Source organism: Choloepus didactylus, chromosome 3, assembly GCF_015220235.1.
Source record: "Choloepus didactylus isolate mChoDid1 chromosome 3, mChoDid1.pri, whole genome shotgun sequence".
Taxonomy (NCBI): Eukaryota; Metazoa; Chordata; class Mammalia; order Pilosa; family Megalonychidae; genus Choloepus; species Choloepus didactylus.
In genome coordinates, this window is record NC_051309.1 from 73319887 (window position 1) to 73335098 (window position 15212).

At 37.5% G+C, this 15212-nt stretch overlaps 2 pseudogenes; both read right to left on the reverse strand.

Moving 5' to 3' along the window:
• Positions 1–436: 436 nt before the first annotated feature.
• LOC119528649 lies at positions 437–1653 on the reverse strand (annotated as a pseudogene).
• Positions 1654–9074: 7421 nt separating this feature from the next.
• LOC119530300 overlaps positions 9075–15212 on the reverse strand; it is an 89329-nt pseudogene continuing 83191 nt past the window's right edge.

Genomic DNA, 15212 nt, shown 5'->3' on the forward strand with positions numbered 1-15212 from the left:
TTCCAATTTGACTAGCCCTGGTGAAAAATGACACAAGAGACTATAAAGTGTTTTCAGAAAATCCACACATGTGGAGAAAGGACTGTAAGGTTTAACTCTAAACAGTCCAGAAACAATGCCATTAACCTATCCAATGCCACTTCTCTGCTTGTCCTTTGGCATGAGAAATTAAGACTAACCATGGTGCCCATTTCTAGAATGTGAAGATGATACCAAGGAAGTCCAAAGGTGATTTGGCAGGAACAGCGCTGTCATCTTAAACTTGTAGTCTTTGCTTTAGTTTCTGCTACAGAAAACACCAGAGACATCCAAGGCCACCCTGTCCCCTAGAACCAGAACTTGCAGCTGACCAATTCAATCCATCTGTTACCATTTAGAATTGATTGTGCTGTTTTTCTATCTTTCTAAAAACAAGTTTCACATATTGTGTTGAAAATTACAAGTGGCAGAGAGGCATCCTGTCTTTCTCCAGCACCGAGTCCACCCAAACTGGTGAGTGCACTGCTCCATGGTGACCAGGATGCTCAGGAGCTGTGGGTCCATGGGGTCCAGATGAGGCCCAGGGATCACTGGGGTGATGGAGTCATGGGCCATGGCAGGTTTTAAGGCAGACTTCAGCACACTGTTCGTTAGATAGTTTACTCTGTTGCAAGTAGAAACCTGAATGATATAGAACTGACAGAGAGGGGCAAGAAAGTTTCTCTTGTCTAGCAAGGGGTTCCCAAAGCTTTTGGCATTATCAAGGAGGATGAGTATCCTAGCACCTTCATTACCTTGAAAGTTCTTGTAGTGATGGTGGTCAGCATTACTAATCAGATAAACTAAACTGCATTGATCATATCCAGGAGGCATAGGCTAGAATCATAAGGAGACATTTTCTTCACAGCATTGCAGTAGCTCTCATCATACTCCCACCTGGACAATTTGCCCTCTCTGCAAGTTCTGCCTCATGGGCATCAGTGTTTCTGCAGAGGCCACACATCTGGAAGCCAGAGTGTGACAGATCCCTCCACTGTGTCTCCATCAGCACAAGCTGGCTTTGTTTCTTGGCAGTAATAACACTTACCATAGAAGCAAATATTGTTTCCTACATTTAAGTAGGTGCTCAACAGCTGCTCCCTGACAACAGGCTTGATCTCTGTCCAGAGTTTAACAAATCTGCCAATTACTAAGGTGGCTCAGCAGAAGCCCAGAATCCTGTCCAAATGAAAGTCTGCTACCTCTGCATTATGTCTCTCATAATTGGCATATGATTCCCCTTCTACCATATAGTCTCAGCTATACTGCTTAGGTTTGAAGACAGTTTTCTGACCTCTGTTGAGTATCAGAAAGGCTTTCAGTTGTGTCCCTTTATAACCCACATCAGCTTTAATGATTTTCTTCATGGTCATGGTATGCATGATTGCCCCCAGTTCTGGTGTCTCTTCAGGGTACACTTCTTGGGGAACCACCTATTGGGCTGCAATCTCCCAGGGAGACTGCAAGGCACAGTCCAGCTTGGGCCAAACAGATCCCAGCTATCATTCAATGAAAATTCCTCTGGTCCTTTTGATTGGCAGCTGATGTATCTAAATGATCAATCAGAAAAAATTCAGTGAACATAAAGTTGACAAGGATAATTGCTGACATCATGATTCACTGCTTTAGCTTCATGTTGATCTCTTTTCCTTTTCTCCTGACTCAATCTCTCACTTATCAAGGAGAGCAGGTGGTGATGTTAGCAAGGAGATTCCATGATCATACACACTGGCCCATGTCTTCTCTGTAGCACCTCCTGCAATTCCTGCCAGGCTGTAAGCTCACTCCATGGCCACTGCACTGTGCAGTGTGGCATGGCCCCCAGGGACCCCCATCACCTCCACTACTGCTGGGAAGGGGCAACTGCCCACTGTGCTCACTGCCCCCATCCACTGCTGCCACTGCAGCTCCTGCCCACACCTGGCCCAGTTGTTCCTCGGCCACCTCTCCCAGTGCTGAGACACAGCCACACATCACACCAGATTTTGGCCAGCAAAGAGAGGTCACAGGAACTCTACAGTTTCAGTGACAATAGTTCAAATTCAGCCTGTGCTAAGAGGCAAAAGAGCTTCTGAGGACAGTGAAGTCGCAGAACAGTGCCAACTGCTGGACAGGCCAGAAAGTTCAAGGGAAATGAAGGGCTTTTAAAAGATTCTCCACAACCTATCTTAGGACAACTGGAGCTGGTCTACATCCTCTGCATGGAATCCAGGCCCTGTTTTGGCTGAGGAATACAGATGTCCCAACAGTTAAATCAGTGCCCTAAAAAAGACCAAGGTCTTGCTGTCCTGTGAAAAAAAGAGCATCACTGTGGGTCAACAGGCTTCTTTTACCATATAGAGAAATCTTGCCATGGTGCCCAGTGCCTACCCCTCCTGAGACAGTTTGCCGAAGGCATTGGTTTTGGGGGCAGACTGGTGACCCAGCAAACCTGACAACTGCAAAGAAAAGCAGATGATCAGATATGGAACAAAACTGTTCAACAAGACGACCCTAGGAAAACAGAAAATGACCTTCAGAATAAACTAATTAAAAAACTCAGATGCTTAGATACCAGCAAAAAAGCATGAAGATATGGCTTAGTCAAAGGAACAAACTAATACCTCAGCTGAGATACAGGACTTGAAACAAGTAATTAAGGATGTTCAAACAGGTCTTCTAAATCAAATCAGTGAACTGGAAGAAAACATGGAAAAAGAGATGAAGGATAAAAAGAAGACACAGGGTGTCCATATAGAAGAATTTGAAAACTTGAAAAATAAATGACAGAACTTAAGGGAATTAAAGGCAAAACAGAAGAGATCAAAAACAAAAGGGAAACACATAACAGTTCACTAATCCTTTCTCAACTCTCTTTTCAGATCTGCTGTTGTGTGTTTCCATTTTGTTTTTCATTTCTTCTGTTTTGCCTTTCATTCCCTGTTAAGATATCCAAAACCCTAAACACAAAACAGATAGGTTTAATTGTAAAAAAAAAAAAAAAAAGAAAAAAAAAAACAGTTCAACATCAAAGCAAGTTGCTGTTTGTGGGGTAGTGTATGGGAATCCTCTATTTTAAGGATGATTTTTTTGTAAACACACAGCTTTTCTAATAAAAATAAAGAAAGAACAGATAGGGAAAAATGGAAAAATATGTGCAGGGTCTTAGGGAACTGAATGACAACATTAAGTGCATGAATATATTTGTCATGAGTATCCCTGAAGGAGAACAGAAGGGAAAAGGCGCAGAAAGATTAATGGAGGAAATAATCAATGAAAATTTTCTGACTCTTAAGAAAGACATAAAATTACAGGTACAAGAAATGCAGCATACCCCAAAAAGAATAGATCCAAATAGACCTACTCCAGGACACTTATTAATCAGATTGTCAAATGTCAAAGATAAAGAGAAAATTCTGAAAGCAGCAAGAGAAAAGCAATCCATCACATACAAGGGAAGCTCCATAAGACAAAGTGCAGATCTTTCAGCAGAAACCATGGAGACAAGAAGGCAATGGTATGATATATTTAAGATACTGAAAGAGAACTACTGCCAACCAAGAATCCTATATCCAGCAAAACTGTCATTCAAAAATGAGGGAATGTTTAAAATACTTACACGAATCCAGACACTGACAGAGTACATGAACAAGAGATCTGCTATACAAGAGATAATAAAGGGAATGATACAGGCAGATAGGAAAAGACTAGAGAGACAGTTTTGGAGAGGAGTGTAGAACTGAAGATTAGCAGTAAAGGTAAATAAAAGGGTAAAGAGAAAGAAAAAATAAAATATGAAATATAAAATTAAAAATATGGTTTAAGGAAGTGCTGCCTTCACTCTAATCACGTTGTGTCAATGAATTAAAATCCCAATCAAAAAAAGATCAGAAGAATACACAAAATAAAAGGATCCATAATATACTGCTAGAAAGAGACTCACTTAAGACATAAGGACTAAAACAGATTGAAATTGAAATGTTGGAAAAAGATGTTTCATGTAAACATCAATCAGAAAAGAGTGTGGGTAGCTATACTAATATGAGACAAATTAGAATTCAGATTTAAAACAACTATAAGAGACAAAGAAGGACACTATGTAGTAATAAAGGGAAAATCCATCAAAAAGATATAACATTCATAAATATATTTGCACCAAGCCAGATTCCAAAAATACATGAGCCAAACACTGGCAACACTGAATAGAGAAGTAGATTCTTCAACAATAATAGTTAGAGACTTCAGTACTCAACTCTCATTAATGGATAGAATACCTAGACAGTGAGATTTTGAATAATATGACAAATGAACTAGACTTAATACATTACAGAACACTGCACCCAACAACAGCAGAATATATATTTTTCTCAAAATGCTCATGGATTATTCTCCATCATAGACCACAGTTTGGGTCACAAAGCAGGTCTCAGTAAATTTAAAAAGATTGAAATTACACAAACAATTTCTCAGATCATAATGGAATGAAGTTGGAAATCAATTGTGATGGTTGGGTTCATGTGTCAACTTGGCTAGGTGGCCTAGCTGTCTGGTCAAGCAGGCACTGGCCTGACAATTGCTGTGAGGATATTTGAGGCTGGTTAATAAACCAACGGGCTGGTTTGTCGGATCATCAGTCAATTGACTGCAGCTGACTGATGACTCATAAAGGGGCATGCTTCCACAGTGAGAGAATGCAATTGGCTGGATTTGGTCCAGGTGATCAGCCAGTTTGTTGGATCATCAGTCAATTGACTGCGGCTGACTGATGACTCATCAAGGGGTGTGCCTTCCACAATGAGAGAATGCAATTGGCTGGATTTGGTCCAGGTGATCAGTTGGCGGCTTATAAGCCGGATGGTTAGAGAACCTTCACTTTTTCTTCAGCTGCTCAGTGAAGCATTTCCTGCGGAGCTCGTCGAAGTTGCCGGTTCCTTTCCTGAGGAGTTCGTCAAAGTTGTCGGTTCGTTTCCCGAGGAGATCGTCGGATGTCTTCCTTGGAGTTGACAGCTTGTTGACGGCTCTGCAGAATTTGGACTCCTGCGCTCCCGCAGTTGCGTGAGTCACTTTTACAACATGATAATCAGAGACATCTCTCATTGATTGTGTTTCCAAGGAGAACCCTAACTAATACATCAATAAAAGGCAGAAGGTTGGAAAATTTACAACTATATGGAGGCTAAACAACACCCTCTTAAACAACCAGCAGGTCAAGGAAGAAATTACAAGAGGAATCAATAAATATCTCAAGGAAAATGAAATTGAAAACACAACATATCAAAACTTATGGGAAGTAGCAAAAGCAGTGTTGAGAGGGAACTTTGTTGCCCTAAATGCCTATATTAAGAAAGAAGAAAGAGCAGAAATTGAGAAATTAAATGCCCACTTGGAAAACTAGAGAAACAACACCGAATGCAACCCAAAGCAAACAGGAAGAAAGAAATAACAAAAAATAGAGCAGAAATACATGAAATTGAGAACACGAATACAATAGAATGAACAAAACTAGAAGTTAGCTCTTTGAGAAATTCAATAAAATGGATGGATCCTTAGCTAAGCCAACAAAGAAACGAAGAGAGAGGATGCAAATAAATAAAATTAGAAACAGGATGGGGGTGCATAACTACTGACCCCACAGAAATAAAGGAAAGAATGAGAAGATACTGTGAATAAATTCTAATATATTTATAGTTATATTTTTAACTAGAAGCCTTAAACAAAATGGACAACTTCCTAGAAAAGCAAGAACACCAACATTGACTTTAGAAGAGATATAGACCTCAGCAAACCAATCACAAGTGAAGGCATTGCATCAGTCATTTAAAAACTCCCAAAAAAAGAAAAGTCCAGGGCCAGATGGCTTCACATGTGAATTCTACCAAGCACTCAAGAAAGAATTAGTACCAATCCTGCTCAAACTCCTCAAACAAATTGACTGTGCTGCTATGACTGTGGCAAATACAATGTTAAATAAGCCTTTGACAAACTCCAAAAGAGGAATCTTGAATCTTAAATCTTGAAGCAAATACATGCCTAGTATTTCTGACAAATCTGCATTTGAAAATCAGCCCCTGGCTTGTTTGTGAGCTCTTGCAGAGACTGAATGCCTGACCATGGGCACTGAGATACAATATATTGAAATACAATATATACAATATATACAATATATACAATATACTGAGATGCCCAGTATATTGTGATAACAACAAAAATATAACTGAATATTGAAAGCAGTATTATACCATTAAATGGAACTGGTGTGTATAAGATCAGGCAAGAGCATGTCCAGGCAAACAAAATAATTGTCTCAGCATGTGTCTTAGAATGTCATGGAACCTATAAATGTCTTTCAGTCAGTCTTCCTCAAACCCTAACTATGCTCTTGTGGGAAACTCCAGGTGAACGAAGAGAAAAAAATACTCAGTGCCACTGTCAATATGAGTCTACTTGATATTTCAGCAGCAGCAGGAGGTGGTCTCTGATATAGCTCCACTTGGAGATGACTATGAAATATAGGGAGGAAGCAAAATCTTCTGAAAGTGCAGATCATTGAATAGCACATCTGGATACCTACTTTCTTTTGATAAATGGCTTGAGATGCAGATATACAGATTCATGGGCACCAGGATTGACTGGTTGCTTAAAACATGGGAAGAATCTGATTTGTAGATCAGTGATAAGATCTGCACTAGAATTATGTGGAGCCACCTCTAGAAATAAGCACTAAGAATTAAGATATTCATATTCAATGGGGATGCCACCAGAAGGAATTCACTGCAGAGAAGTGTGTTAGTGATCAGGAGAATTGGATGAGCTTTCCTGGGGATTTCATTCTCTTTCTACAGACACATCACAACTTTATCAAAGAATCATGTACATGGGAACAATGGTGGATTGGACAGACTATTCATAAATTCTCATGGTGGACTTATCTTCACTAAGACTAATCTGGCTATTGTAGCTGTCATATGCTCAATTATTAACAGCAGAAACCCATTATGACAGCATTAAGGGTCTAGCCAGTCACAAAACAGCAGAATGATTGTATTGGTCACCTCCATTTGGAGAATTCATCAGTTTCCCCTCACAGGAAATATATTAATTCCAGATGGTAGACTGATTTTCCTCTCTCTGTAATATATCTGCCAGCTTCATGAAATGGGGAAATGAAGACGTTTTAGTCATCATCACAATACTGATCTTTCCTCTTTTCCCTAGCCATGTGATCTCACTGAGTACTATTGAATGACATACTGAGTTCTGTCAGTAGCATCCAATCTTATATTTACAGAACAGAATAGCCCTTTGAGTTCTAAGCATGATATTTCTGTCTAGAGTTCAAGTAGAAATCTAAAACAATATGCAGAAAAAAGAACTCTTAACAGCCTTCTCTGACACAGTGTTAATGGGTGGCATGAACAGAATGTACCACAAGGCCAAGATGAACCTGATTCCAGTTGATTTCAAAATACAATGTGCACTGAGGAGAAAGGAAAGGTGTATATATTGTGTGGCAGTTATCTGTGTGCACTAGGCGGCCTGTGTCTGAAACCAAAGAAGATGCCTGAGGGTATCTCAGGGCAAGGGATGGCCAGCTCGTTTTTCAGTGAGTCTTAGTTTATTGCTGCCTTCTAATTGCAGTGAACATACTGATGTTAAAGCAAAGATAAACATTTCTTCACAAAATGCAATATTAATTCAAAATGCAATAAAATTAATTCAACACCAATGTCAATATGGATCACACATTTTGTAATTTAATAAATATATTTTCTGCATTCAGAAAATGTTACAAAATTTATTTTCATTGTTAGTCATACACAATCAAGAGGAAATACATTTCCCATCATAGATATCTTTATACTTGTCGTATGTTCCAAATATATCAGTTGAAAATATATAGGAATTTCAGAATTGTCAGTGAGCCATTTAGAGGCCACTTATAACCTTAAAACTCTATAAAATAAGTTAAACCTTCAAGTAGGTATGTTATTTGGGTTACAAGAAGGTAAGGGCCAAAAACTTTAAAAGATATAGCAATTAACAAAAATTGACTAAAGTATAAATGTTTGCCTTAGCTTCAAGAATCACATTTATAATATTTAATAAACCATATTCTTGGTCAAACAGGTCATCTAATATCTTATATCCATGGCACAATGAGAATATATTGAGGAGTTTACCTTTTTAGAAGTTAGGGCCTGGAAAAAATATAATAATCTTATTTTCACAGTAAATATTTCTTCTGTTTTCTCACAACAAATTATACCTTTGATTATATATGCTGATAAGAGATTATGAATATTAGTGATTTTTAAATTTAATGTCAACAATTAATGCTGAGTTTTTCAATTGAGTGGTTGATTAAAAGTATCAAAAAAATAGTAAAATTCTTCTATATGTTTTCATAGTTTTTCTCCCTAAATGATGTGTTCAACTTTAAAAAGTTGATGATTCAAGGCTACTGGTTTATAGTTTGACAGTTTCAGGGATTTACTTCTAGCTATTCCAATTCATTAGAACCTAAAAATGTTTGTCTATTTGGTGCATAAGAGTGCCCTTCAGAGTGACCTCTTGGCTCCTTTTGGAATCTCTCAGCCACTGAAGCTTTATTTCATTTCCTTTCACATCCACCTTTTGGTCAGGAAGGTGTTCTCCATCCCATGATGCCAGGTCTAGATTCCTCCCTGGGAGTCATATTCCACATTGCCAGGGAGATTTACACCCCTGAGAATCAGGTCCCATGTAGGGGGGAGGGCTGTAAGTTCACCTGCTGAATTGGCTTAGCTAGAGAGAGAAGGCCACATCTGAGCAACAAAGAGACATTCAGGGGGAGGCTCTTATGCACAATTATAAGCAGGTTTAGCCTCTCCTTTGTCACAGCAGGCTTCACAAGGGCAAGTCCCATGATAGAGGGTTTGACATATTAAACCACCAGTCCTCAATGTTTGTGAGCACATCAGCAACCTTGGATGATTGTATAGTATGTGAATAAATCTTAACAATAATAAAAAAAAAAAAACTAAGAAAAGTTGATGAAATTCTGTTCTTGAGAAAAAGTAATGGTTCACTGATTCTCTTTATTGTTTGAAAGAGTGGTACTGCAACCAGGTGAGGTTGTGGGCAGCTGGCCTGAGGTGCTTGGCTCCTTTGTGGTGCATAACAAACTCTATCCAGAAGACTGCTCAGTCCAGGGGCTTCACAGACTGATCATGGTAGATCCTTGATAACCTCATAGCATTTTCTTTACAACTAGAAGGCAAATACACACAGAGAAATTAGGATTTTTTTCATTGCAGATATGTATGTGATGCATATTATAAAAGTTATACAAGACAAGGGTCACAGAAATGTTGAGGAAAAGATTTTTTTCTTGCTTTCAGATGTACTTTGCTAGTTATGTAACTTTTAAAAAGGTATAAAGGGAAAGATGAGGGAGAAATAGATTCTTAGCAGGTATGTGCACTTGAGAACAGAGGAAAAAGTGGAATAAACAGTTATGCATATGTCATAGTTTTTCTAGGAAAAAATTGTGACATGTATGAGCTACAGTTTCCAGGCCTATCCAAAATTCCAGGCAATGAATGTCCCAGATAGTGGGACAAGATCCATTAAAAAGTTCATAAGCACATCCTATAAGTTCTGTTTGGTTGAAGAGGGCTGACACGGGAAACTGGTGGTCAATGTTACCAAGTCAGTTTCTTAGTTTCCAAGTCATGACACTGTGATACTTCTTGATTTGCACTCACTTGTGTGTTTGTGATGAAAGGATAGTATCTCTTTTATTAGTACCAAGATAGGATGCACAAAAAACTAATTTAAGTCTAATTGAATGTCAATAAAAACACCTTCTTAAAGGGTCTCTGATAAAATTGGGAATCACAGCAGAAATGGTCATACAGTTAATATCTCTAATTATTTCCCAACAGCACAAGACAGAAGTCTCTGTATTTGAAAGGCAAGACATGTTTACTCTTGAAGTTTCCTGGTGACTGACACAGAAATAGGAAGTCTTCCTTTGCTTTGGGCTGGAAGTAAAAGTTCTGGCTTAATGATATGAATATTAGAGAAAGGGTTGGTTCATGAAAACATATCCAAATATGGATAGGACATTCTTGGGTCTGGGGAGAAGGGAATGTAATCCTCATTCACAAGTGAACATGGTACTCTAGGCCCAGCATCAGGGACTAATTACTTGTGTGATTCTTATTAGCATGTAATGAGAAAGAATTGCCATGTTCCCTCACAATTGGACTGAATCATATGTAAGATTAAAATGGTACTCTATATAACTAAGTGTAATGTATTTCTGATAAACTATAGTGGTGATGAAAGCCTGTCTCTTGAAATTAGATATTTTTCAAAGCTTTTCTATTTACAATAGAGGTTCATAATTGTATATATACACATACAGGATTGATAAAATGGTATATGTGAAACCAAGTAACAACAGAGTATGCCTTCCTGATAATGTGGTAAAACAAGCAGGGATAATGCTCATATTAAAATAGATTACTTTATTATTTTATGTATTAATACACATTGCCTTAAAATGATATCTTATGATATTCTAATAATTGATACTAATTTGATATATATATATTTACATATATATACAAACATTTGTGTTCTTTTTATTTATGGAATAAAAGAATGGGACATAAATACAAATACATATATATTACCCTATACTCCTGTGTTCCCATGTAATTTGAGGGATAGGATTTGGTTTAGGGTTAACATTAAGGTATTTTCTTGGAAAAAGCTATTAGTACAAGTGAAACTGAACTGTTTGCTGCAACATTCTTCAGATTGAAAACATTTCAAGGAGCATTCCTTATAATGAGGTGGAATGAAAAAAATGACACAACAAAGCAGCTGTCAATAAAAACACCTTCTATCATCTGATGGAATGGTAATACTCTAAAATGTTAGAAATCAATTACAACATTCATGAACATCCAAAAACTATAGTAATACTTGGTACCCCTTCCTCACTTTTGAATTAGATGTCTATAATTTCCTGAAAATTATGACTTATATATGCATCTATTAATATGAGTTCATTAATTAAAAAGTGGATGAGATGGAAAAGGAACAACTAAGGGTAACTCTTTATGATTAATCCAAGACAGGTGTTATCTTGCTTATTAGAAATGAATTCCTTACCTTCTTGATTTAATAAAACCTGATAAAAGGGTATTAACAGATGGTTTTAAGCAACAAACTTTTATTTAAAAACTACACAAATTCCAAGTTCATCTTCTCCTTTACTCCCTGAATTTCAGGTATCAGAAAAGTGAATGAAGTATTATATCCACTCTTCAAGTTTTGGCTATGAAGAAAAACATAATTGAGTCTAAGGTAATATGAAGGCAAGTTTAAATATAATGCAACATTACAATATCAGAGCAAATGCTTTTAAATCAGGATGTAAATCATGACCTGAAAACTACAAAACCATGTACAAATTAACATGAAAGGTGAAGAATGCGGGGAGAAATAATACAAAATTCAAAGAAGAGAGGATTTAAAGTGTAATAAGAATGTGAACTTAAAAAATAAGAGACCAAAAGTCAGATGATAAAACAACAGGTGATAAAGTATATTTGAGAATTATAAAAATAAATTGTTAAAATAACACTTTACTGAGGGTTTTTTAAGATGGTAGATTGGGAGAGTCAGGACAAAAAAAGTCTATGTGAAAAACACTAGTTAAAAGACATAAAGTGCTCCAGAATACCAGTTCCATGAATGCACTGGGTGGACAAGGACTGCTAAATCCACAGGGACCATGCACTTGGTGAAATCTAGAGTCTGCATTCTAAAACAGGTGAGTAAGTCTGCTGGAGAACTGGCAGACATACCACAGTTAGGAGAAAGTGGGGAATGGTGTTTGAAATTGGATTAGTTTACAAATCCAACAGCAGCTGCAGATCTGGCAGTGAGAACTGCACAGTCCAGCACAGTGGGAAAGTCTTCTCAAAACCTAAGAACATGCCTCAGTATCTGTTGTGGGTGATACCTTTCACACAGCCACAGCTAGTTGTCCTAGAACTAGGAAGGCAGAGGTCCGTGAAAAGGGGAGAATAACCATGTCCCATTCAGCCATCTTTTCAGCAGGCTGTGAACGTCCCTGCAGGGCACCATGGCCCCGATCTATGCTGCACATCCCAGCATGGTGGGAACTGTTTCTCACACCCTGCACACACATCTCAGTATCTGGCAAGGGTGATAGCCTTTTGCACACCCACAGCTAGTTATCCTGGAGCTAGGAAGCAGAGGTCTGCAAAAAGAGGAAATTACCATGTGCCATTTAGCCATCTTTTCAGTAGGCTGGGAACACTCCTAAGTGATGCAGCAACCCAGAGCTTCACTTAGAGACTTCGTTCAACTGTGCTATAACACCATCTTCCCTCAGCAGAGGCCCTAGAAGGGCAAGGCTTGGAAGAGACCCACAAAGAAGTCCCAGGGACCATACACCAATTCCAGGGACTTGTGGGTCCATGGCAGAGACAGACTGTGAGAAGACTGAACTGAAAGTTTGGACTCCTACAGAAGCTTTAAGTCTTCAGGAGCACCAGGGAAATTTGATTATTAAAGCCACCTTCCCTTCCTAACCACTCAGACAGAACCCCCCATATTCAGGGCATGCAGCACCAAATACACATGGAAATTGGGTGCACCAATTGGACCCCTACAAGATTCAGACCCCCACTCACCACAGTGACAAAGTTGGGAGAACTGGCTTGAGGTGAATGGTGGCTTGCAGATGCCACCTGCTGATTAGTCAGAGAAAGTGTACTCCACCAAGCTGTAGCTCTGACAATTAGAGATACTTGTTCAAATAAGCCTACATATTCTGAATGAACCCTAACAAGATAACCAAATGCCAAGAGGCCAAAAACAACAGAAAATTTTAAAGCATATGAAGAAACCAGAAGATATAGATAACCCAAAGCCAAACAACCAAATCAAATATTATAGGAGACACAGAACTTGGAGCAATTAATCAAAGGACTAATAACAAACAATTAGATCATGGCACAGGATATAAAGGACATGAAGAAGACCCTAGAAGAGCAAAAATAAGAATTTACAAAAGTTAAAAAAGAAAAGATGATCCTATGGAAATAAAAGAAACTGTTGATCAAATTGAAAAGATTCTGGATACTCACATTACTAAATTAGAGGCAGCTGATCAGCAAATCAGTGAGCTCAAAGAGGACAGAACAGAAAGTGAAAGAGCAAAAGAAAGAATGGGGAAAATCCAAAATATCAAAATGGATCTCAGGGATATGATGGACAACATAAAACACACAAATACAATAACCATTGGTGTTCCAGAACGGAAACAGAAGGGTAAAGTTCTAGGAAGAGTATTCAAAGAAACTGTTGGGGGAGACTCACCAAACCTTCTAAACAACATAAATTAAAAAAATCATAGATGTCCAATGAAATCCAAACAGAATAAATCCAAATAAACACATTCTGAGACATAATCTGATCAGATTGTCAAATGCTGAAGAGAAGGGGCAAGTTTGAAAAGCAGCAATAGAGAAGCAATTCACCACTTACAAAGGAAACATCATAAGACTAAGCAGTGACTACTCAGCAACCACCATGGAGGTGAGAACACAATAGTAAGACATTAAAATTCTGAAAGAGAAAAATTGCCAACCAAGAATTCTTTATCCAGTAAAGTTCTTTGTCAAATTTGAAGGAGAGCTTAAATTTTTCACAAACAAACGCTGAGAGAATTTGCTAGCAAGAGATCTGCCCTAGTTGAGATACTAAAGGGAGCTCTACTGACATAGAAACAAAGAAAGGAGCGGTATGGATATAGGTTCAGAACTAAAGAGATTTAGTAAGGGTATGTTAAAGGACATTAAGAGAGAGAGGGGAAATCATATCTGTCAAATATAAACCAAGCAATAGGATGGCTGATTCAAGAAATGCCTTCACAGTAATAACATTGAACATAAATAGATTAAAATCCACAATTAAAAAACATAGATTGGAAAGATGGATCAAAAAATAAGAACCATCAATATGTTGCATACAAGAGACTAAACTTAGACACAGGGAGACAAAGAAATTGAAAGTGAAAGGATGGAAAAAATATTTCATGCAAGCTACAACCAAAAGAAAGCTACAGTAGCAATATTAATCTCAGATAAAATAGACTTTAAATGCAAGGATGGTATGAGAGACAAAGAAGCCCACTACATAATAATAAAAGGGGCAATTCAACAGGAAGAAATAACAATCATAAATGTTTATGTAAAGGTGCCCCAAAATACATGAGACAAACATTGGCAAAACTTAAGGAAGCAATAGCTGCTTCCACAATAAGTGTGGGAGACTTCAATACAAAACTTTCTACTGTAGATAGATCAAGCAGACAGAAGGCTAGTAAGGAAACTAAAAACCTAATCTGGTAAATGAATTAGAATTAACAGACATATATAGAACATTACATCCCAAATCATGAGGATACACATTCTTCTCTAGTGCACATGGAACTTTTTCCAGAATAGATCATCTGCTGGGCTATAAAAGAAGCTTCAATAAATTTAAAAAATTTGAAATTATTCAAAGCACATTCTCTGATTACAATGTAATACAATTAGAATTCAGTAACCATCAGAGACTTAGAAAATTCACAAATACCTGAAAGTTAAACAACACACTCCTAAACAATCAGTGGGTTAAAGAAGAAATAGCAACAGAAATTGCTAAATATATAGAGATGAATGAAAATGAGAAGACAACATATCAAAACCTATAGGATGCTACAAAAGCAGTACTGAGGGGGAAATTTATAGCTCTAAATGCATACATTAAATAGGAAGAAAGAGCTAAAATCAAAGAACTAATGGAGCAACTGAAGAAGCTAGAAAATGAATAGCAAACTAATCCTAAACCAAGTTGAAGAAAAGAAATAACAAGGATTAAAGCAGAAATAAATGACATAGAGAATAAAAAAATAGAATAAGTAACAGGAAAATTTGGTTCTTTGAGATCAACAAGATTGGCAAGCCTCTAGTTAGACTGAGAAAATTAAAAAGAGAGAAGACCCAAATAAATGAAATAATGAATGAGAGAGGCAACATTACTGTGGATCCCAAAGAAATTAAAAAAAAAAAAATTGAGGATACTATGAACAACTGTATGCCAACAAACCAGACAATGTAGAAGAAATGGAAAATTTCCTG